At 50.5% G+C, this 25413-nt stretch overlaps 2 long non-coding RNA genes across 3 annotated transcripts; one reads left to right on the top strand and one right to left on the bottom strand.

Annotated features, from left to right (window-relative positions):
* Positions 1-482: 482 nt before the first annotated feature.
* Positions 483-19620, bottom strand: LOC131820323 (uncharacterized). Its single transcript, XR_009349584.1, has 3 exons — positions 19505-19620; positions 892-1032; positions 483-706 (listed from the first exon to the last, which is right to left on the bottom strand). It is a non-coding gene; the product is annotated as an uncharacterized LOC131820323 (long non-coding RNA).
* Positions 19621-20465: 845 nt separating this feature from the next.
* LOC131820328 (uncharacterized) lies at positions 20466-22262 on the top strand. 2 transcript variants are annotated; one of them, XR_009349589.1, is made up of 3 exons: positions 20466-20673; positions 21099-21247; positions 21650-22262. It is a non-coding gene; the product is annotated as an uncharacterized LOC131820328 (long non-coding RNA). The 2 variants fall into 2 exon arrangements; XR_009349588.1 differs by having other exon boundaries at positions 21199-21247; positions 21650-22259.
* Positions 22263-25413: the final 3151 nt, after the last annotated feature.

Raw genomic sequence — 25413 nt, forward strand, 5'->3', positions numbered from 1 at the left:
GAACGCTCCAGTGATATGGATCGCTAAAATGGTTTAAGAACCAGATGGGGGTGGAGGGGCGGGGCTCTGCTCTGTAGGGCTTGCCAGTTACCTAGGTGTAAGTAATCCCTCTAGGATTGATTTCAAGCTGCCACTATGATTTAAAACAACTCAGAAAATTCCTGAAAATTGAGCATTAGCTTTGGCAAGCCAGTAGGGGGCAGTTCCAGAGAAATGCAACGCCACCTCATTCTCAAGCAGCTGACCGTTGCCCATCTTGCACGTGTAGAGACTGGACATTAATTAAAAATAACGTGCTTGCAGCCACCCTCTCACACAGCGCTCTTTGCGGCCACCGCACGTCCCCTCCCTGCCCACCCACTCCCACCTCCTCCCCGCAACCCTCCAAGCACAGCAATCTGTGTGTACTTTGGAAACATAAACTCGCATTATCATTAATCTAAGCCAAGCATCATTGAGAAAGTAAATCTGCTGAAAAGAAACATTTATTCACTTTTAAATTTTGATGATGTATATATTAATCACTGTTGGGGATTATCCACCCCATGTACTCTAGGGTGAGTCAGACACCTCGTCCCCTGCGTTTGCGCCCGGCTCCCCGCCCCGGCCGTGACTTCTACAGCCACGGGCCCTCTTGTTGGGAGTGTCTCACCTCGATCCTGAACTTGACAGTCCTCCTGCTCCCAGGAAGTTGGTTATTTACCGACTGAAAATGGAGAATTAAAAGAAGAAAAATAAAACACCTTTCCCAGCGGGGGCCATAAAAGTCTCATGAAGTCATAAAGACAATTACTGGCAGGTCTATATGGCATACCCTCTGTGAGTCATCTGTCTTCTGCTGGCAATAAAGGCACATAGCAAATTAACCAGGAGGGAGGCCCGCTCACTTACCCTGTAATTAGACGGAGCTGCAAGATGCTTCCTTTCAGACTTCACGTGGGAGGATCCTTTCTGGCTCCCGGTGGCCCTGTCTCCCAGCCTGGCCAGGCTCGGACTCCTCCTCTGGCCACGATGCAGTTCCCGGGCCTGGAACTGGAAGGCAGGGCCACGATCACAGACACAGCCTCCCTTCAGAGGTGCCTCCCCTCAAGACCCTTGCAGGCTATTTAGAGAGGTAGGCAGCATGTAGAGATTCCAAAGTGATCCTGAGCTTTTCAAACTGGCAGACGCCTATCTTCCCCACCTCATCCTTCACCACCTGCTGTCATGAGATCTAGATTCTAGCCACATTCAGGAGGCTCTTTCTCAAGTTCATTGTCCACCTTCTGGCCTCCATACCTTCACAAGCGCTGTTCCCTCTACCTGGAACGTGCCTATCCCCACAAGGTCTCGGCTTGCAGAGACGCAGTGCGGACAACAAGCTCCGTGAAGCCTTCCCTGACAAGTCTCTAGCCACATTAACTAGCTCTCCTCTCCCCGCATCAATTATAGATACTGATCACGGAATCTTTTATTCTCGCCCCAGATTGTGACTCTGAAGCAAGGCAAAGGCTGGCTAACGCCTTGGAAGCCCATTTGTCATCCCACCCCAATCGAAGCTTCTAGAACCACGCACTTACCTAGCAAGTGCTCAATAAATGTTAGTTGAAAGAGTAAATTAAAAAAAAAAAATAGTATAAGCAGAGCCTGTGGCATATTTGGAAGAAGGGAGAAGAGCTGGACATAGCTCCATAGCCAAGTCCGGATCACAGGGAGGTCGGCCGGGATCTCAGGCCTGGCCCTCGGCTCCCACGGAGGCACTCCCCGTCTCTCTATCCTCTTGCTTCTGAGATCCTTCACCTCACCTGGGACGTTGCCTTTTGTAATCAGCACCTGCATTCCGACTTTGTATGTCGAAGAGAGAAACCAGAAGGGGTCAGGACGTGTCTCTGTATCTCAGGTGACCATCTGAGACACTCGGCTCCCAAGAGCAGAGCCAAGCATGCAAATCAGCACTGGCCTACAGGCCCCACACTGAAAAGAAGTCTGCCGGAAGCAAGAGCAATTGCTGGTTAAAAATAAAAGATAAGGTGGTGCCGATGCTGTGTTTTCCTGAGCTCGGTGCATAGAGAGCCGGAACCTTCTTCCCCAGGACACGGGTGAGCAAGCCAAGGGTGAAGAATCATGGGAAAGATGAGAGAATTTGCAGGCCGCTGGTTGGAGTCTGAACGTGTGGGCGCTCCGGGGCAGACAGGAGGGACACAGAGCTGCATCCTATGCCAGGTGCCCGGATGAGCCGTTTCTCTGTGGCAGGCACTTGCCCTTTGGAAAGTGCTGTGACCACACCTCACCCTGAGCTTCCTAGAGGGTCAGTAAATTAGGGAAAGGCCTTTCACTCACACAATCAATACTGATTTATTGAGTGCCTATCCTGTGTAAGGCACTGCTCTCCATGCTGGAGATACTACAATAAACAAAATCGTCCTGGCCTTCATGTTGCTTCCACACCGGAAGTGGGAAGGGGAGGGCAAATACACAAGTAATTCATGACGACTGTATGCAATCTGTTGCAAGAGCGTACATGGGGGTCTTATGCCAGCCTGAGAGGTCAGGGAGGGCTACCCTCAGGAGGTAACATTTACACTGAGAACAACAGGGTGCATGGCAGTTACCCCGGTCGGAACAGAAAGAATGTTCCAGGGAGAGAGAGCTGCCAATGCAAAGAGCTCCAAGATAGGGAGGATTCGCCAAAGGAACCAACATGGCTGCAAGGTGGGCGGGAGGAGAGGCTGGTAGTTGCTGAGACCTGGTTGCTGTCAGATCCTTGTAGACCAGGCTGTGGATGTGAACTTTCCAAGGGGACAAGTCAGGGCTGAAGTCTCAGCCCCTTCCCACTCACTGAGCCTTGCATCCCAGCACAGGTGACACCCTCTAAGCTGTCTTCACCCCAAAGTCATCCTCTGTGGCCAAGTCCACAGAAAAGTGCCTGAGCCACAGCACTGTTTGAAATTCGGTGCAGAGGGTCCTCTGGGCAACTCTGAGGGCCCTCCAGGGCTAGACTTCACTAAGTCCTTGAAAAAAGTAGACCATCGTATTATGGGGTTGGGGGGAGGTCAGTGTTGAGGACATGGACCCAGAGCTAGAACAGCCTCCCGTACAGCCTTCGTGTCCTTAGTTTTCTATCCAGACCACCAACCAGTGTCACCTCTGATGGTCTCCTCACCGCTCCTGAGCTGGGTGAAAGGAGGGAGCCCACAGAGGCCTCCTGATCCAAGTGGGACTGAGCAGGACTGGCCAGAGTTATCCCTGGTAGGGCCGCCCTGGGCAGACGGCCTCTGCGGGTCTGGCCTTGCTGGTTCTCTGCTCCACACTGTTTCTTTCAGAGGATGCCCAGGGAGATAGGAGCCCCCAGGGAGGAGGCATTGTTTGCACAAAGTGTCTATCTTTGCCTGGGGCCAGCAGCTCAGTGGGACTCAGGTGCCCACTGGCTGGTGGTTGGAGGGCCGGTGCTGGGGCCCAGGAGAGTAAGTTCTCTGTCACAGTCCATCCATCAGGGCATCCTCGTGGGCACCGCAGGCCCAGCGGGCCCAGGGCTCTGCCTCCAGCCCCGGTGCCTAGGGAAGAAAAGGGGCTTCTCCCCTCCCTGCTCTGTGGTCCTGCAGTGGCCACAGCCCAGCACCAGCCTCCCTCCCGGCACCCATATCGCAGCCCTAGCAACACATTCCCAAGCTCAAACTTCCGACCCCACGTTGGCAGGCTAAGCTTGTCAAAACCATCCTCCAGATTTGGTTGCTGGCACCACAATCATATAATACAATTTCCATCTATAGCCTCTAACTGTGGGCCCTGTATCCAGGCATAGAAGCCAGGGAGGCCTCCATGAGCAAACAGGCACAGCCCTGCGTGTGGCCCTGTTTAAAAACGATGTGGCGTTTGGCTGCTCTGTACCAGGTTGAGCCTCTGCTTCCTCCTCTGTCAGAAAGGGGGCAGAGAGGGAGTGACCGTATTGCAAGGGACCATAGGGAGAAATAAAGGAGATAAGCGGGGAAAATAATACAGTCCCTAGAGCAAAGTAACTCCTCACCTTTAACTCTTATTATGAGCTGCTATGTCCTGGGCATCGCTGGCGCTCCAGGCGCCGTGCTGGAGGACCTACAAACATGTCAGCCTTCCTTCACCACGACTGCCCCGGGTGCTGGGAGCAAACCATCTCACACAGGTGGAAATGGACGCGCAGTGCATGGGTTCTAAGCCGAGATCTGTGTGGCTCCAAACCACTGCCCAGTAGTTGGGGACCTACGTGCCTCATCTGCTTTCTGGGCAGCATTGTTTCACTCAAGCTCCTTGGAGGAGAGAATCCTCAGGCCCGGGGAAGGAGAGACCCAGGACTCTCCCCATCAGTATCGAGAACAAGAGTTGTTGCTCTGAAATGTTTTGAGTCAACGTGGGGAGCTCACTATGTCTGAATCCAAACAATGGGAGAGGCAAGGGGATGTCTGGAAGGGGAAGCAGAGCCAGAAGTCTACTAGCCATGTGACCTGGAGCAACGCAGGAAACATCTCTGATACTCACTCCCCGCTATGTCAAATGGGCTAATAACTTTCTTCCCAGAGATGCTCTGAGGATGAGAATATACTGTCTATGGAAGTGAGCTCTCTCCACCATAACATTAGAAAGAATTAGAAAGAATTGTCATTGAGAGGCACTTATGTAGAAGAGGTAAATCGTCAGAGCCCCTGGTTTTAATCTGACATGGGAGTGTTGGGTGTTTGCTATATCAAAGGTTCACACCCAAACTCAAAGATGGGACCGGGAAAAGGGATGCAGTGTCTCATGGGATGTCACGGTGCTCACAGACTGGGTCCGGCGTGCAGGCAGAATTTCCTGGGGAGACACATGCACTGAGCTTTCCAGGAGAGAATGAGAAGGATGCTGGTCAGGGGAGGGCGCACAGACTGATCAAGAGTGGCAGGCAGCGTCCAGGCCGGCTGGACCGCAGGGTACACACACGAGGGCAGAGGGGAGAGGCGACGAGGCTGGCACCATTATTATCTCCATTGGACAGATGGAGACAATGAGGCACAGGGTGGCTACAGACATCACAGGGCAAGTCAGTGGGGTTGCAGTCAGCCGGGGGTCTGGCTCCAGAATCCATGCTCTTAACTATATATGGCCCAATCTCAAACTGTGGTCCTGGGATGAAAATGAAGAATGGGGAGCTGCAGAGATTCTATAAGAGAACAGAAGGAGAAGACAGAAGAGGGGGACTTGGAGGGGAATGTAGAGGAGTCGGGAAAGTCAGTGAGTGGGCCCACTGAGAAGAACCAGTAATCGGAAGTCCAGGTAATATGTCCGAGGCCTCTTCTAGCCTGCATGTCAGAGTCCCCTTCCAGAGTATGTGGGCAGTGTCCCAGGTTTTGTGGGCTCCCGGCCAGCCGGAGCAGCTTGGGCAGGGTTCGGGCAGGCCAATGACATCATTACTTCCATGGCCCACTGAGCATCCCAGGCCCCAGATGCCACTGCACCCCTGGTATGTTCCCTGGACCCTGGGTCACAAGGTTGGGAACCCAGATGTTCCCCTCACTCTCGGCCACTGAAGACAGTAGCCTTCACAGAACTCCTGGCCTCTGTTGTGCAGGTTAGGAAGGTGTAGCCTTGTGGTGTCTCTGTGCACCTCACCCAGGATGAGCCAGCTGGACTCCTGCCCCCATGAGGACGCAGCAACCTAGCCTTGTTTACTGATGCTGGGGGGCAGGGGTGTCCAGAAAGAGGGGCAGAAGGGGAAGGCTTTAGGCTTTGAAGGCAGATCAATAAAAAACTTGATTCCTGGCTGTGACACTCACAAACTGGGCAACGTGGAGAAAATGCCTTAATCCCCGAAGCCTCAGTTTCCTAGTCTATAAAATGGGGGCAAATATTACCTACCACATAGATCAGAGAAGGGCAAGGGTCCAAACAGGGCTGGTAAGTGTCTATCCCAAAGGGCCTTCGGTAAATGCCAGGCCTCCTTCCTAATGACTCTTCCAGACCAGCGTTTAAAAATCTCACTTGGTGGCATTTACTCTTTGCCCAAAGCATGAGCCCAGATAAAAACAGGTAGCCCCAAGCCTTGCCCCCAAAGGCACAGACAAATGGTGAGGTCCCTTAGCTACCTCGGAGGAGAACTCCATCCAGCTCCCAGAACAGCCCTTTGATGTGGATACGACCCAGGCCTGCAGCCTCGTGGCTCAAGAAGAAGGCGCTAAAAGATTGATAGAAGAGATCTGTGTGGGACACAGCCAGAGGAAGGCAAGCTGGAGAATAAGGAAGTGCACGTGCCTGGGGACAGAACATCTTAGAGAGGGGACTACTAACCGAGATAAGGGCAGAGTCTCCGTGCGCATAGAGACAGCTGCTTCCAACACCCCAGTAAGGAAGGAAGCTTGCAGTAGGCGCCTACTGTGTGCAAGCATCCTTGGGTATGTTGGCTCACATGACCACCACAGTGATTCCCTACAGTTGGGGGAGGACACAGAAGGGTTGAATAACGTGCCCGTTGCCAACAGCATCACAGACCTCACAAAAGAAGGTGGCATTAGATCTGGGCCTGGAAAGACGGCTGTGGCTTCCACCGACACAATGCTGGCCTGGGGGGGCCTTGAGAGCTGGGCCAACCCATGGGCAGAGGGCAAGGATGAGCAAAATCAAGAAGACTAAAAACAAATCAGGTGTCACTCCTGATGAGGGCTTGCCAGGAACACGAGTCGAGTGGGGAACCTATAGGTACTAGATGCTCTCAGGGTCTCAGAAACTTGCTCAAGGTCACGCAGCTCATGAGGGCTGCAGAGGAAAGTCAAGTCTATCTCACTTTTTTACTACCAAGATGGGATCCCTACACTGCCTGAAGAAACAAGACATCGGTCAGGTGGTAAAAGCAGAAAACAGCGAGAAATTCCAAGCTCAGAGAGGAGACTGAGGTATGAATGGTCGGAATTGCAACCAAGCCTGGTGACCAAAGTCTCCGGGTCTTCTTCCCCAGAGGACAGGAAGAGGGGTGGGAAGAGGGACAGGAAACTGACCTCCTCTCGCTGCCAACCACGTCAGGCCCTGACCCCGCAGCCCAGCCCTCTCTGTTCCCCTCAGTGCCCTTGCTCCTTGCAGAGTCTGGACTGTCTCCAAATCTCCAAGCCCCTTTCTCTAGCGCTTCTCCTTCATGGACTAACCCCCTGCTCCCCCTCTTTCTTCATTTACAGAAAGCAGCAAACACCAAAGACATCACAAGATGGTCTCAGAAGTCGGGAAGACGATTCATGCTCGGAGCCCACAGATACTCTGCGCACTGAGCCCCGCTGCGTGCCAGGCCCGGGGCTAAGCACGGGGGAGCCTGCAGGCAGCTGCCTTCCGGGAGCAGGTGGTCCAGGGGAGAACAGAGCAGGAAACAGTCCACCTGAGCGCATGGACACTCCCACAGCAGCGGGGGGAATCAGGGAGGGCGTCCTGCAGAAAGTGCCGGCAAAGCAGAGACTCGAAGGACCAGCGGGAGTTGGCAAAGGGCAAGAGTGTTCAAAGCAGAACGAGCAGCATCTGCAAAGGCTCGCAGGAAGGAAGAGCACATCTGGAGCAACCGTCTGTAGCTCAGTACGGATGAAGTATAGAGTCATGGGGGCAGGGGGTCAGGGGTGGCCAGAAATGGGGCCAAAGGGTAAAGTCGGGGCTACATCTGAAAGGCATGAAGACAGAGGTCCTTCCCCTTTTCATGCGCGTGGACACCCCAGGCAGTCTGGTGAAGCCTTTGGACCTCTTCCCAGAATCACGTCTTTAAATGCATAAAATAAAATACATAGGATTACATAGGAAGTAAATTATATTGAAGTGCCGTTATAAAAATATTTTTTAAAAACTAATTTGCGATATAGTAATATATGAGCTTTTTATTAATGCAGTAAATAATAAGTTCTAGTGGCGGGTCTAATTACACGATTTTGAAGTACTGCCGGGAGAAAACAATATTTCAAGATTAAGTGTAATAACTGTAATATGATGTAAAAATATCTGTGATTTCCATGGGTGACAAAGTCCAAGGTACTGCCAGAATTACTACGGATTCCATGCTATGGATGGGGCCTACATTTGTAATCAAAGGAGATGCTAACTCCAGTTAGAGGTTAGTAAAATTGAAGCTTTTTTTTCCCCCTCTCTCATCTGTGCTCATGATCCCCTGCTGGAAAGATTTGTTAAGAAATATTCCCTTGATCCTCAGCTCTTGCAAAGTCCTGCGCATGACCGCAGCCCCGTCCTGGTCTTCGTCTCCCACCACTCGCCTGCTGGATCCTTTTCAGCCACGTCATCAGCCTTCTTGCCACTCCCAGAACATACAAAGCAGGCAGCTGCCCCAGGGCCTTTGCCCATCCTTGTCCTCCTGCTTGGATTGCTGTTCCTAGAATTATATATGTGATTCCTACCCTCTTTTAGGGAGAACTCTTTTAGAGTTCTTTTAGGACTCCATTCAAATGTTACTTTATCAGAGAGGGCTTCCCAGGCCACCCTCGGAAAATAGCAACACCCCCTTTCCCTCCGTATTCACACCCCCATTTTCCATCACACCTCTAGTGTCTGATGTTCGTATGCCTTTGTTCCTAGTGTTCCTTAATAGCACAGACTTTGTGCTGTTCACTGCCATCTTCCCAGCACTTGGAGCAGTTCACACCAGGAGACTGTGAGTCTCCACTCCCTGCTACTCACCCCAATCCTTCAAGACCGCTATAAGACCCAGCAGCCCGGTGAAGCTTCATCACTGCCCCCCCAACTTCTCTGGATACCCGTGCTCAGGGAGACAGGTTATGGAGGGTGGAAAGCATGCCTTGCCTTTCTGCATCTCCTCACTGTGCCTGGGCAGGGAGCACACATTTGTTAAGTCAGGGGGTCAAAATCTCACATCCCGGCAGGCCCAGGTGGCTGTGGGAATGAACGTAGCTGTCTGGGTGACAGTGTGGAGTTCCACCTGTAATGGGCCAAAAGGTGGCCCCCCAAAACATGCATCCACTCATAATCCCCAGAACCTCTAGGTGTGCCCTTATTTGAGGGGAGAAAAGGGTCTATGCAGAAATAAAGTTACGGATCCCAAGATAAAGAGATCTTCAGGGCACCTGGGTGACTCAGTGGGTTAAAGCCTCTGCCTTCAGCTCAGGTCATGATCCCAGGGTCCTGGGATCGAGCCCCACATCGGGCTCTCTGCTCAGCAGGGAGCCTGCTTCCTCCTCTCTCTCTGCCTGCCTCTCTGCCTACTTGTGATCTCTGTCTGTCAAATAAATGAATACAAATCTTAAAAAAAAAAAAAAAAGAGAGAGAGAGAGAGAGAGAGATCCTGGATGATCAGTGTGGGGCCTGAAGGCCATCACAAATGTCCTTACAAGAAGGAGCAAAGGGAAATGACACAGACCCACAGGGAAAAGGTAACTTGATGGGAAGACAGAGGTAGACTGAGGGTGATGTGGCCACCAGGCCGGGAATGACCTGGCAGCCACCGGGAGCTAGAAGAGGCAAAGAACAGAGTCTCTCGTTGAACCCCGGATGAAGCACAGCCTGGGGGACTGTAGACTCCTGGTCTCCAACACTGTGGTGGGCTAAGTTTCTGTTGTACTAAGCCCCCAACTTGCAGTAATTTGTTTCAGCAGCCACAGGAGACTCACGTACTATCCTGAGGCCTACCAGACGGAAACACAGACCTCGAACTAGATCTTCCCTATTCTTTTCCATTCATTACCGACAGCCCCCGGCCCAAAAGAAACTAAAAACCCAACCTTTCATGTGAGATCTCCTAAGTGTGGCCGGGTTCTCGCTTGCAAGCATGGAAGCCGGCCCTGGCCAACGTGTGCTGGCAATATGACTTCATTAGAAGCAGCTCGATGGGCTCACAGAATTGAGGAGAAGCTAAGAAACAAAAACTGGAAAATAGGCAGAATCCAAGGGAGAGAGAGCCTGCGAGCTCCCGACCATGCGGACGTTTGCTTAGGACACTGACGCCGCTGGCCACTGGTGGGAGCATCCCCGGCAGCGGCTGGCTCCACCTTGGAGGTCACATGGAAAGCGTGTGTCGCACAGAAGCTTGGGGCAAGCGGGGCAGTCAATGTGCGCTCCCCCCTCACCCCCAACCAGCACAAGGACCGCATCAAGGGAAGCTCTGAGTACGTGCTGAGTGTTGGACATTCCCCATGGGAACAGAGGCTCCCAGCTTTGCTGTCTGGGACCCACAGTGTGAGGTGCTTTTTAGATCCCAGCCCCGCATAGAACCAGCACAGACCTGCAGCAGTAGTTATCTGACCGTGTACTGCACACGGGGACCGCCCTCTCTCCTCGCCCCTTACTTCTTCTCGTGTCGGTCTATTCCTTCCCATTCCTTCCGATCCTACCCTGTTCTCCTCCCCTCCACTATCACTCCTAGAGCGATGTTTATTCATGAAAGTAAGAGAAAATATCCCCCATGCCTTGAAAGACTCGGAAAATAGACCACTTAGGGACTTACTCAGAGATAGATTTTTCCCAGAATCAAAACGTAAGAATAGGCAACTTGGGATCCTTTCTAAACCGATTTCAAGGCCCGCAAAGGGGTCATAAATCACAGTTCTAAAAACACAGCACCGGAGCAACTGATTCTATTTTTAAAAAGAAGCAACCAACAGTATTTAGGACAAACAAAAACCGCTTTTGAGCTAGTCCCTGGACTGCCCGTTCATGACCTCTTCGTTAAAATCTTGATGTATTGATCAGTGGATTGACTGACTCTACTGTAGGAAGGAGGATGTGGGAAGAGCCGCTTTGGCTTACATTTTTCATGACAGCGTTAACTCTAGCATCTAGTACCGGGCCTGGCACGCAGTCGGGCACAGTCACACGGAGGAGCAGCTGAAAACGGATGGCTTTCCTCAGTTGCCTTGTCCTGTTGCAAGTCCTCCTGGAGACGTGGTGTGGCCCGTGGACAGGGACCCACATCCACAGGTGGTCAGGAGCCTGGATGCACCTCTGAGCCCCGGGCCTGCTGCCTCCCCCTCCCAGGCTCCACATATCACCACCTCCATAAACACCAGCCAGGGAATGCTTTGTTTTCCCATCAGCCAGCCTGCCCTCCCCACCCCCTCTCCTTCTCTCATCTCTCATTTGGCAGTGCTATTTGTTAAACTGCAAAAACACACAAAATCCTGCTCTGTGGCTGGGGGGGGAGTGGGGGCGGTGGCGGTGCGCGGGGAGAGCAAGCGAAGGGAAAGGGAGAGAGGAAAGAGACGCTTTTCAACTTTGCTCTAATGTCTTCGTTAATTGAACTCATCAGCTAAAATCATTTGTGGAAATTTTTAAGAGGCGGGGGGAGAGAGAGAGGGAGAAAGAGAAAGAACTGATCACATGCAAGAGAAATAAGTCAGATGTGAAAATCCTTCAGACTGGGAGATTGCACTATTTATTCACCCAAGTGTCCTGCTGTGTCTCTGAAACGCAGTGATTTAATGAGGTGCTGCAAAGGTATTTGTTATTAAGAAATTCTGTGTCTGCTTCTTCTCCTCTGTGTGATTAGGCCGGAGCCGGTGGAAGCTCCTACCCAGCGTGCTGTTAAAGATTTAGGAGCTGTGGCCCTCCCCATTGCTCCCCTCTTACAAGTGCCTTTAGAAATGGTTCCAAAATTAAATATTGTACAAGCCGATCAGCCTTGTTTAACGCAGATGCTGAGTGAGATTTAAAAAGAAATTAGAAAAGCATTTGTGTTAACAGATGTTCTTCCTTTTCTCTCTTGGAGCCGAGATGATTTGGGCTGGGTCCCTCCTGAGGCATGCAAGAGCCAAGAGGGATAAGCCCCAAACTGGCAGAGGGAGGGGGGCCCGGCAGGCCTGGGGGGGACACCTGGGTCCTTGGATCCTCTGCTAGTGAGGACCCGGGGTCCCTACGGGAAGGGGCAAAGCAAGCTGCCAGCCTCGCAGGCTTTTTTCCCCAAAGCTCCCGGATCCTGCCAGAGCCTCTCCCAAGACAAGGGCTTCAGCAGGTGCTCGCTGCAAATCTGTACCCACACAAACACCATTACCCATAGCTTCAAGAAAATCAGCAAAGGAGCCGAAATCGGTGCCCAGACTCCACCAGCCATTGACCCCAATGAGAGACAACATCCTCTAGGGATGTTGTCCTCTAGGGGCTGTAATCCAGACCCTTCATCCAGGTCAGACCTGCTCTGATCCGCCCCTCCCCATGAGTTAGACACCCTGCTCCCTTTCAGCTATGCCATCTTCTTCTTCACCCCCTGTTAGCACAGACAGACCTGTGCGAGTGTGGGTTGATGTCTCAAATCTCTCTTGAATAGACTTTTTGCTCTGTCCTCAGTTAAAACACATAGGGGCCATCCCTTACACAAAGAAAACCATCCGAGTATGTGGCCGGTCAAGGTTTCTCTCTAAGTCCCTTGCACCCACTCAGAGGACTGACCCCCACACTACCTCCCTTGAGGCGGTAACAGGAAGTAGTGGGTCTGGAACTAGAATCGGGACCCCCCCCCCAAAACTCTGTTCAATGTCCCATCTGATAAGATTCAGATATTGAGAAACAGATTGTGATGCTCTTTGCAATTTAGCTTTATTTATTGTTGTTGTTGGCGAAACACAAGGCTCAGAAAGACAGCGACTTGATCGTGATCCCATAGAACATCAGGGACAGAATCAGGCGAGAACCCGCATCCCGAAGGCCCAGCTGAGGGCTTCTCCCTGCAGTGAGTCCACGGCACCATCTACAGATGCTTACGGAATGCCTGCTGCTGGCCAGGCTCTGTGCAAGGTGCTGGGGCTATGAGGGGAACAAGCCAAACCCTCAAGGAGGCCCCTGTTTGTCAGAAGAAATAGGCATTGAACAAATTATTGCAGATATACTGAAAAAAGGACTTCCAAGAAGGAGCATGGGGCTCGTGGGAGTGTATAAGAAGAGAAACAGGACAAGTCTGGACTCCACTGCCCCCAAGGGAAGACAATGAACAAGCAATGTGTTTCACTGCCACCAAGAAACCAACTGCAGACAGACAGCAGCTGCTGGCTGTCCCTTTTACCCTGGGGCATCCTTGCTCTGTTCAGCTAGCTCCGAAGGCAGCAATCCTTCTTAGTCATCCTGCCAACCCCTGCCCCGTCACTTGTGGAGCACTGCCCCATCCTTTTCCCCACCTCCAAACATGGGTAGAGAGTAATGACCTCCACCTCCCCTCCCACACTATCAACACAACCAGCCCCTTCTTCTCGGAAGCCCCAGCTCTGCCTGCCCATCTCAGAAGCAAGAAGAAAGACAAGCTAAAAGGAGAACCAGGCAACTTCCTAATTAACACTCTTGGAAACAGCCAGACCTCCCCCTGCACACAAATGAAGAGAGTCGCCCACAGCCACAAAGACTCTTTTTCTCCTCGTTTGCTGGGTAGAGGCTTTGCGGCGGACTGAGCAACCGGCAGAGGGAGGGGGCGTGCTGAATGAATGTGTCTCTGGGCCGGGCTGGGAGGGGTAGGGGTATGAACCGCGGTGGTCCAGGCCTGGGCAAGCTCCCCACTGCTCTGGATCTCTAGATCCTCATCCGCACAGTGAAGAGCGAGTCCAGCGTAATCCGGTCCCTGCCGGCTCACTTCTCATACCTGGTCTCCTCCTTTTGGAGGTTCCGCTGTGGAGGTCAGCTGATTATGCCCTATACCTCCTCCTGCCACTTCCTCTAAAATGCCCCCTCGTACATCAGCATCACCAAGAGACCTTCAGATTGGTTCCAGAGTGCCCCTCCTAGAGACTCTGACTCAGCTGGTCTTGGTGAGACCAAGTTGTGCCTGGGTCCCTTTCAGGTGTTTTAATGGCCAAACGGGACCAAGAATAGTACCCAGCAAGTCAGTGGGACTGGAACGCTCCCCTAGAGGCAGAGGAGACCCTTCTGGGCTACTCTCTTCAGGTCCTACTACAGAGCCCTCCAAATTCTAGCAATAGTGCCCAGGGCAGGGAGGTTATAGCTAGCATTGTGACTTTTTTTTAGATTTTATTTACTTATTTGACAGAGAGATCACAAGTAGGCAGAGAGGCAGGCAGAGAGAGAGGGGGAAGCAGGCTCCCTGCTGAGCAGAGAGCCCGATGTGGGGCTCGATCCCAGGACCCTGAGACCATGACCTGAGCTGAAGGCAGAAGCTTAACCGACTGAGCCACCCAGGCGCCCCATCATTGTGACTTTCAGGCTCTAGCTGTGCCCTTTGGCTGATCTAGACCACCTCCTCCTCCAAGCTCCTTCTTCTTCAAAGACCCCTGCCACAATCCCCACCCCAACCAGTCTTTGCACAGCGATCAGCACGTACATCCCGTGTTACCCTTAGTGCCCCTCTCCTGTCTCCTCCCGTGCAGCTAGCTGTGGAAACATGTGCACCCCTCCCTAGACCGCAACTTCTTTAGGGGAACAACTGTACCCTCCGTCCACCAAGGCCTCGCACGGTGCTTCAAATGTAAGAGAGGTTCAGAGTCCTTAGTTGGGAAAATTATAGTCTCACCCACAAAATGGCTGGAGAACCATATAAACTCTCTATATTTCAGGTACAGGAGAAAAGAAGGAAAGACTTAGCTTAGGAGTCAGAAGCGTAGAACCCTCATCCCACCTCTGTAAAGTTCGGGCAAACCTGTAAGATCTCTGGGCCCCCGGTTTTTTGTGTCTATAGAAGGAGGTGGTCGCACTCGCCCACCTCGAAGCTGCTTCGTACTCCGTGTTGCTCACGCGGAGCCTCTACCTGCCGCTAGGCTTTCAAAGAAGCAGCCTCGGCTCCTTGTTGCCGGAAGAGTCGGCGCAAGAGCACAATCAGTGTTTCGCAGGTTTTCAGCCTGAGACAGGACTGGAACCGTACCAGGACGCTTGGGTGTAGAGGCTCCCTCCCCTTCTGGAAAGATGCAAACGCACACCGACACACTCCCATCCAGCACGTCTCCTTTTGTCAACTCAGCTTCCGCCCTGGTGTTTTACAAGATCCAGGAAGGCGCCAAAGCTATACCAATGTCATCTTCGGCACGGAGCAGAACAGACGCGTACCAAAACCTCTGCCAGGTGGCATTACGTGGAAAAGTCCACGATGCACACTCTTGCACAGCTAAAGGGCAAAGCCTTTATCTGGAAGAGGAAAGGAAAACAAACGAACAAACGTGTTTTTCTGCTAGTCAGTATCTGCTGGTTCAGCTTCCCTCCCACTGGGAATTCCTGGAGCTACAGACTGAGAGAGAGGACGGTGTTGGCAGCCGGTTCACAGATGAAGAGCCTGTCCGGAAGGTGCTCCTTGCTTCCCCGCAGTTGCTCCCTCCTGTTTTCACAGGAGTAGAACCCAAGTCCTGACTTCTAACTAGGCAGCCAGCTAAAACATGACATCTTCCAACCTCCCATTTAACTAGCGTGGCCACAGGTTAAATTCTGGCCAGTGAAACAGAAGTGTTGTGTCAAACTTCCAGAATATCTTCTAAAAGGGAAGGGCCTCCTCCTTGCAGCTGCTGGATGTGATGGCTGGAGCTCTAGGAGCCATCTAGGACCATGAGGTGACCTTGAGAAGGAAGCCACACACGGCAAAATGGCAAGACAGACAGTCTTGGTTCCTAACGCTATGGAGTCATACCTTCTTCTGACGTCTTTTAAAGCTGATTGGCTTGTTTCCGATTTATTTTACATCAGGGAGTGAGGCCATTGTTTTGGAGGGTATCTGTTACTCACAACCAAACCTAGTCCTGATCAATGCCGCAGATGAAGTGGACAGAAAGCTGAAGAGGGAGCAAAGGTAACCCGTTCCTGGCCTCAGCCTGCCACTAGAGATGGCTATGGCCTTGGGTCCATCCCTAAGTCTCTGGGCCTAAGCTTTCATGATCTGTAAAATGGGTGCAGAAGGGAAAGGGAGTAAGCTACATAGTTTCAAAGATCCATTCAGTTTTGTACAAATCAAAACCACAAAGAGATACCACCTCCTACCTGTCAGAATGGTTAAAATCAACAACACAAGAAACAACAGGTGTCGGTGAGGCTGTGGAGAGAGGGGAGCCGTCGGGCACTGCTGGTGGGAATGCAAGCTGGTGCAGCCACTCTGGAAAACAGTGGAGCTTCCATAAAAAGTTAAAAATAGAGCTACCCTACCAGCCGGCAATTACACTACTAGGTATTTACACCAAAGGATACAAAAACACTCATTCAAAGGAATACATGCACTCGATGTCTACAGAAAAATTATCTACAGTAACCAACTCACGGAAACAGCCCGAATGTCCACTGATTGATGAATGGATAAAGAAAAAGTGGTGTGCGCGCACGCACGCGTACACACACACACACACACAATGGAGTATTACTGAGCCATAAAAAGAATGAAATCTTGCCATTTACCATGACATGGATGGAGCAGGATAGTAGTATGATTAGCAATAATGATGAATAATATTAAGCAATAATAAATGAAAGCAATAGTAATGCAAATAAATGAGTCAGAGAAAGATAAATACCATGATTCCATTCCTATGTGGAATTTAAGAAACAGAACAAATGAGCCAAGGGAAAGAGAGAGAGAGAGGCAAACCAAGAAACAGACTCCTAACTATAGAGAACAAACGTATGGTCGCCAGAGGGGAGGTACGGGGAGGGGGGAACAGGGGATGGGGAGGAAGGAGGGCCCTTGTGATGAGCACCAGGTCTTGTATGGAAGTGTTGATTCATGAAATTGTACACCTGAAATTAATATTATACTGTATGTCAACTAACTGAAATTTAAATAAAAACTGTAAAAAAGGGCGCCTGGGTGGCTCAGTGGGTTAAGCCGCTGCCTTCGGCTCAGGTCATGATCTCAGAGTCCTGGGATCGAGTCCCACATCGGGCTCTCTGCTCAGTGGAGAGCCTGCTTCCCTCTCTCTCTCTCTGCCTGCCTCTCCATCTACTTGTGATTTCTCTCTGTCAAATAAATAAATAAATAAAAATCTTTAAAAAAAAAAAAAAAAAAAAACTGTTAAAAAAAAAAAAAAAAGTCCATTCCATTTCCAAACCAGACACTTCTGTTAGATTTCAAGATGGCTCTGTGACTTAAAATTGACCAGTTAGGAACCCAGAAAAAGAGTCCCCAGTCACCAGAGAGGGCATCTTTAATCAGCAGGGGTGTCGTGAATACCAAAGTGTCACTGGGGACACTCAAGAAACCCAAGAACACAGACTGTGAAATCTCACTTCAACTCGCAGTGCCATGATTTACAACCCTGTGACCTTGGACGAGTCACCTACCCTCATCCTTCCATTGGGACAAACAATATAGTACATTTCAGGGACACAGGATAGATTCACGGAGGTGTAAACACTGAGCTCGCCAAAGGTACCAAAGCGACACAGTAAATCTATGTAGATTTTGCCAAAGCAAACGGGGTGCCTGGAACGGCCTCTGTCTTCACGCATTGCCCTGATGGGAGCCCGATCCCCGTGGCGTCCACACGAAGCCATGTGAATCAGGAAGGCAGTCCCGGTTCCATTTCTCTCCATCATGGAAAAGAAGTGGGAGGATCACCAGAAGAGAAAGAAGGATAAAACAGAGGAGCCGAGATCTGGGTTTTGAGCACTTCAGCAAGAAAACAAGTATCGTTATTGGCTCTGGACAGTGTGCCAATCAGCCACGAAATTACCGGTTTCTCTCTCCTCCCAGAAGGGCCTCCCGGGCTGCGCACAAAAGCTGCCGAAGGAACGTCGGGGGGGCCGTAGAATAAAAGCCCTCTCTGCCAAGCACAGGCTGATTTGCAATGCATGGCTTTAGCACCATTTCCCAACTCTGCAGCCGCACAAAGGCATTTCTGTCCCGATTTGCGAGTTTAATAGTTTCTATTTCCTACACCTTGCATTCATAATGCATCCTCGCACCATGGGCTTGGGCTGGGGGCCTGCCTCAGGCCTACGGGCACGTCAGCTGCCCTCTCCAGGGCCCGGGGCTGGGAAACCATTTATTAGACAATTTAGCATCTTCTAAGGATGCAGCAACAGAAGGCAGGCCGCCTGACCTCCTTGAAATGTGCCTCTTGTACTCACCTTGCCCTTCGTGACCCTTTGCCCCATGTCTTTAATTTATTTATTCCACGCAGCACCTGCTAATGCTAGGCATTGTCCTGCCCACTCTAAAACCTGACTTCTATCAGGTGCAGCATGATTCCTCAGTGCAGCATGGCACTGAGGGGCTGACACGTCCAGAGAGAGGAGGAGAACGGGATTCAATGTGCGAAGTGCACTTGACCATAACTCTGTGTGGGCTGGCACCATATCCATTTAGACGCACTCTTGATATCTCTAGCACTTAACAATATCTGCACATAATAAGCGCACAATCAGATGTGATGGCTAGTGAGTGAAAATAAATGGATATCAAGACCTATAAGTATAATGAAAAGAGATTTTGTTTGTTGGGTTTTATTTTGTTTGGCATGGGCAGGGAGGAGAGGGGCAGAAGGAGGGTCCATGTCCTGAGAGATCTAGAAGTCAAGGGAGTCGTGTGGCTGATGCTGGAGGTGCCCAGTAGTGTGATGGCACAGAAGGAAGCCTCCAGGAAAAGTGTCTCTGCAGAGGCACGAGAGTCTGGGGACTCTGGGGCCACTGGAGCAAGGGACTGGGACAGGAGAGCAAGCTAGAGAAGTAAGCTACCTGCTCACCCGAGGCCTCGCTCCCAGGCCAAGCCAGGACAGAGAATGACATCAGACAAACCTAAGTGTGGGTCCCAGCTCCGTCGCTTACCAGCTGTGTGACCTTGGTCAATATATCAAGCCTCGCTGAGCCTCAGTTTCCTGTTCCGTAAAACGCAGTCACCAGAAACACTCGCCTGCTAGCATCAGTGCAAAGGTGACAAGGGACAGTGAGGTGCGGAGGACACAAAGCTGAGGCGATTCATTAGGTCTTGGGTGGAAGCCGCATCTGCATTTCCCGGGGATCCTGCCAGTTCTGATTCAGGTGGTTCTGAGACTGGGCAAAAAAACAGGGCCCATCGTGGACTCCCATGGCCCCTTTCCTCTCGGGCTTTAGCAGACTCCAGCTGGCGGACCAGCGTCTCTTACAGAGACTTCTCCGCTTTGCTTCTCTCTACCAAGAGCCCAGGCACAAAGCTAAAATCCAGGATTGAGTCCTTTACTAGCCTCTTCTCGCTGAACTAGCAGCTTATCCGAGGGTCCTCAATTCCCTCAGTCACTTGAGAACAGGCGCTGTTGCCTCTTCAACCCTGCACCCCGACGCTCAGAATCGTGTTCTAGCACATAGTAGGTGCTCCAAGAATGTTGCTAAGCAAATGAATACAATTGGTAAACCTAGAATAATTATCCCTATTTTACAGAGCTGTACATGATGTCTAGTGGGAAAGAAAAGCCTGTTGTTAGAAGCACAAGGAGGCGTTCATATCTGCATTGTTCCCCTCTGGTCGCTTTCCTCTCCATCTCAAAACATCTGACGCCATATACAAAGTTGGTCGCAGGAAAGCCAGGGGGTGAGTGGAGAAGAGAGTACTGGGGAACAAGTCCTAGGTCAAGATCTGTAATAGTCAGCTCAGGCTGCCATAACAAAACACCAGAGCCTGCATGGCTTAAGAAACAGAAATCTCTTTTCTTACCATTCCAGAGGCCAGAAGTCCAAGATCAAGGCGCCATCAGGGTTGGTTTCAGGGAAGACCTCTCTTCCTGGCTTGTACACGGTCACCTTCTTGCCACATCCTCATACAGCTTTTCTCTGCATGCAACTAGAGACAGAGAGATCTCTGGTCTCTCTTCCCTCATGATGTCTTGTAACACTTATTAATTCCCTCAAAGTCCTATCTCCAAATACAGTCATACTAGGGGTTAGGACTGTAACATATGAATTTGAGGAAAGGAGACACAATTCAGTCCATAAGGAGTGGGGAAGGTTCTGGAATTGATCTGGTTTGGGATCTGCCCCCTGTGACCTGTATTGCAGCAGAATGTCAGAAGTGGCAATGACATCAATTCCAGCTACATTGTCAGGTCTCATCAACTCATCAGTTGACCCTGCCACTATTTTTTTTTAAAGATTTTATTTATGTATTTATTTGAGAGAGAGTAGAGGGGGGAGCATGGAGAGGGCACAGGTGACTCCCTGCTAAGCTCCATCCCAGGACCCTGGGATCATGACCTAAGCAGAAGGCAGATGCCCAGCCTACTGAGCCACCCTGGCGCCCCCTCACCCATCCCTAGTTCTTTATATGAGCATTCTTAATTGGCCTTTTCTCAGCCCGAACTGTATGCACAAATATCTAGTGACCCACCCAGGTTCCAATTCCTGGTTTGCTAACCTTGACCTCATACCAGAAACGAAAGGACCCACCCACCCCTTTGATTTTGGCAACACTCATCAGGATCAATTAGACTGTGTTGCAATTACCATGAATTCCAAAATTTCAGTCACTTAAGACAAGCCATTTACTTCTTACTCATCTCCATACCTACCGCTGTTGGGCCTGGGGCTCTGTTCCACACCGTCATTCAGGGACCCAGGCTGCTGTAAGTTCCAAGACATTGTGACATCACCAGGATTTTCCAAAAATTTCTCAGAATTTTCTAAAGAGAGAGAGAGAGACAAAACATGGAGAAAAATGCATGCCAACTCTTTGCCAACTCTTAAACACTCACACATCTCTTCTGGCTACACTCCATTAGCCAGAACTAGCCTCACAATACTGATTAATTCTTCCACGTGAACAAGAAAGGGAAGATATTTGGAAATATTGGTGAGCACTAGTAATGTCTATCAAACTCCTCCCTTCAGGTAAGTGACACTCCTAATAACCATAACACCTCCCCCTGCAGGCAGGAGAGCCTCCACATTCCCTTCTCCTTCCCCTCTAGGGATTGGAATATGTACTTGCACTTTCTCAGTGTATGCACCCAACAACAGGCGAAAAGCCAACTGTTCCTCCTGAGCTAATAACTTCACCATTTCTCTACTGTGATTCCCAGCAATGCAAAGGGTGACTTTCCAACCCTTATCTGTCCAGAAACTGTAAGCACCTCGGCCCACCCATACAGACCACTGCTCTGTCATCTCTTACAGCAAGGTGCCCAGGACCAACATCACTGCTAGCTTGCCACCACCCTCACTCCCCATGACAGTCCACGCTGGAGAGCACTTACATCCACCAGTGTTCCCCCTCCTTCTAAGCCCCAGTCCCACACAAAGATAAATAATTCAAGCCCAGACAGGCTGCCATGCTGCTGCCATGCTGGGGATTTAGTGCACACATCGCTCGTGCTCTTCTTGCCGCCACAAGAAAAATTACAAATTGATCCACAGGACCTGACTCTCTGCCCATACTTCTCCCGGGCCGCTGCTGCTTCTCTCTGTAAGTAATGGCTGAGCTGGTGACAGTGGGATTTAAGTCAGGGAGTGGGGGTGGTAAGCTGAGAGTCTAAGAAGAGTGGACCATGGGAGGAGGAGGTGCTGCAGAGCTGAGCCTTGACCATGACACAGAAGGGTGAGCGCCTCAGCCAAGAGTCCCCATGGAGAAATAAGGCAGGTGCCCTGTGGCTCAGTGGGCAGTCTTAGTCTTCTGTCTCCCTTAAAGTAAGAACCAAAAATACCAATAGGAGCCACCAGTCATGGAGCCTTTATTATACGCTAAGCACTATTCTAAGTGCCTTTTGTGCAACAGTTCACTTGAATTAATTAGAACTGGGCTCATCCCGGAGTGACAGTTACCCCAAAATAAAAGTGGTTTAAGTGGATGTTTGTTTTCACTTCCAAGTTCAGCACTGAGGGCTAGTGTGCCCATCACAGCGTTCAGAACCCAGGCTCCTTCTATCTTGCTGCTCTGCCTGTATGGCCTCCACTTCCAAAGTCACTTTCTACTCCAAGATGACTACTGTTCCAGCTCCAGTCACTCCACCTGAATTCCAGCCAGAAGGAAGGAAGCAGGAAGCAGGGGGAAGATGAGACCCTGATCCTTCCCTTTAAGGCACTTCTAGAAGCTGCATGAACTTGAATTCCATTGACCTAACCTTGGCCATGTGACCACAAACACAAGGGATCCTGGGAAATGTAGTCTTGAATCCAGGCACCACGTGGTCAGCTGACATTGGAGAGCTTTATTGCTGAAGAAGGAGAGAAAATGGCTGAGGAACCACCAGCAGTACCAGGCACCTCCTTCATTTGACCACTCTGAGAGCTAGTACTCTTACTAAATAAATGCCCTTTATAGATGGGGGAACCGGCAGACAAAATGTTTGCATGAAATTCCCTAATCCAAAACATTCTTATCTTTCAAGTTCCTTACTAAACATTAATGACTTTCGGCCTCATATTCATATTAAATGTTTATTTCTCAGGCTACACGAGAGGCTAGGAGCTCCTGGAAGGCAGTGCTGTACATTTGAGCCATCTCTCACTCCCTGGTACCTAACACCGTGCCTGGTATAAAGGGGACTTTCAGCAAGTAGACGTTTATCATAACAGATAAAATCTAATCCTTTCTTCTGCTCTGTCATCGTCACCCTCATTATCAAAAACCTATTAATTGCCTGTTACACCCACTTAGCACTCGCCACTCAAGATAAACAGACATGGCATCTGCTGTCCAGGAATTTATAGTCTAAATTTGGGGATTTAACATGCAAAGATAACATCCGCCTCTTTCCTCACCCTGTTACCTAGAGAAGAGAAAATCTGCTCTCCTGTTGGAGGAGCTCCCTGTGGGCTTTCTAGCCAGGAGACTGGAAACTCCTGCCTCCCCAGGGGAAGAGACGCAGGGCTGCACCCAAGAATATAAAACAGCTCCTCGGCATCCTTTGCCGCCCCACCGCCCCCACAAGCTGACTAGGCTGAGCAGTTCAAGCAGAGTTCAGCTCAAGTGACTTCCTCATCACCCCACTCTTAGCCCATCCTCTGCGGCATTTGCAATTTCTCTGCTCCGGGGGTCAAGTCTCCAGTGTGCCCTCCCTGAGTAATTGTGAAATTATTATGGTTGGTGATTTTAATTTAAATTGGATGGAGAAATGTCATACTGCGGTCGACTCATTTGCTATGGATTTTCACTTAACCAAATTGATTAGTCAACCAACTAGACTTAACTTGAGAGTTGTAATCATTCATTATTAGATCTCATTTTTCCCAACGCACCCAGATGATGTCAAAAAATTAAAACTGCAGCAAAAACTTCAGCAATGTCTTCTCATCAAGGCCTGGGGTCTGCCGGAAAGGCCCCAGAAATGGAACAGACTGCGGATTTCTGTGAGGAACCACCAGGGCCGAGATCCGTAGTGCTGCCCTAGAAGAATGGCCAATAGAAAAGAGGTGGGAGTTTCTGGGGAGGAAAGCAGGCCATGGTTAGACGGGCTTTCACACCTCCTGTTCCAACGCACCAGATCTCTGCTCATGCTTTAAGAGCCATCTCAAATGGTACTTCTTGGCTTCCCAAATGCATGCCAGGACTTCCCATCTTTTCTGCTCCCGTAGCACATCCCTTTCTGTAGGGATTAGGACATTTTCATGTAATGATTTTTTAAATATCTTTTCTACACTGAAGCTCCTTAAGGTCAAGGTCAGGTTTTATCCAAGAGTGTACCCCAACTCCTATTACTGTCTTAGCACACAGTGGGCACTTGGTAAATGTCTCTCTATGGATTGAATGAGTGAAAAATGGTCTAAAGATAATAGCGTGGTTCAGCCCTGGGATGGATTCTATGGGCAAAGCAAAGTCCACCATGGATTCTTGCAACTGCCCCGAAGTGAGAGACGTGGCTCAGCTCCTCAACTATGAATCAAACCTCCGACTTCAGAGCAGACCTTATGCTGAGCATGACTCACCTGTACGCTCTGACTGCCAGTAAAGTTAATGTGATTGTCAATTGCTTTGCTAACACTAATGGATATATCCAGAAAAAAGTGCCTGTCACTCCACTTCTGGACAGGCCAATCCTATAACATCACTTAGGAGGACATTGCAGACTGAGATCTGGAAAAAGAGGTCCCCTATGGTCAGGGCTGCCTTGTGGGTGTTTAACCTGTACAACCACTCAGAAGGGTCCCAATGTCATCTTGATATTTCTAATAATTTTCAAACACAGAGCTCTGCATTCTCATTTTGCACTGGGGGCTCACACAAAGAAGGTAGCTGGTCCTACAAACAGTGGAGGGACCTGAAACCATGTCATATTAGAAACAGCTGAGGAACCTGGGGAGTTTTGCCTGGAGAAAGGAAGCCTCGGTGGGGACAGAGTAACAAATGTCTATAAACATCCACGTGGGAGAAGAACAAGACCACCCAGGTGCTACCCCAGAGGACAGAACCAGAACCACCAGGCTGAGGCAGGCTCATTTAGGTTTGGTGTTGGTGTTGGTGTTGGTGGGCTAGGGGCAGGGGAGAACTTGGCATTGGTGGGAACTATTTGAAAAGACACGGGGGAGGTGGTGTGCAGTCCACGGTCAGAGGTTTTAAACCAATACTGTATTTGGCAAAGATTGATGCAGAGGCAGAGGATAAGGTGCCAGATGGGGGTTGGAAGGACGGATTCATAAAATCCCTTCCAGTGCTTTGATTCTATGCTTCCTGGGTCAGGCGATCCCTTTTCCAAAGCAGAGTAGGGACAACTGGAAGAGAATGAAGAGGAGGAGGAGAAAGTGAAGGGCGGTGCAGGGGGAGAATTTACTGTCCGGGGGTTAGTAGATGCAGACCTAAGACCCTTGATTTGTAACAACTACAGCCAGAGGTGAAAAGACGTGGCTCTTTCTCGGCAGTCTTCCCTTCTGTCTTGGAGAAGGTCTAGCTTCCATAGGCAGTGTTACCTGGATAACGGGTCAGCACTTTCTAGCCCACCAACAGCCAACAAATACCTCCCAGGTGGATTTAATCCCCCAATCAGGGGAATCAGGGGGTGGTCAGGGGGGCTGAGCAGGAGCTAGGGATGGCTACAGAGGAGTTAAGTCGGTGATCAACCCTCAAACTTGCCCCAAGTGGCTCTGATCCAGGAAGATCCAGGGAGTCTCAGTACATGAAAAATAAGTTCCGGGCCAACTGCTTCCTTCCTGGCTCTTGGAATCATTTTTCTAGCCCTGCTGTCTGCTCACCCCAAGGGAGCTATTCATTAATGAGGGTGAGAAATGCCTAAATTACGCCTCTGGTTCATGTCCAGCTCGTTCAGAAGGTAAGAAAGTGAGATAACTCACTCCTGCATCTTTTTGGTGATTATCACCCACTCATTTCCCGTTTCCACACAGAGAGGCCACTGACCATGAGACCAAAACTGCACATGCGCCCTCAACTCTGCATCCCACCCCTGACCCTCGGACCTCTCCTCTTCGTTACTATTGTCCTTATCGATGGATCTCTGTGTCCCCTCCCCTCAGCTCCTACCAGGGCACCTGTCTCGGTCTGGTTAGGAGATGGACAACATTGAACCCAAGCGCTGTTCCTTTCCCTGGAGAGCGGCTTCCTGCTCGCAGGCTGCAGGGGATTGGCAGTGCTGGGCGTCCCTCCTCCTCTCCCTACCCTGCCCGCCCGCCCGCCCGCCACCT

Source organism: Mustela lutreola, chromosome 1, assembly GCF_030435805.1.
Source record: "Mustela lutreola isolate mMusLut2 chromosome 1, mMusLut2.pri, whole genome shotgun sequence".
Lineage (NCBI taxonomy): Eukaryota > Metazoa > Chordata > Mammalia > Carnivora > Mustelidae > Mustela > Mustela lutreola.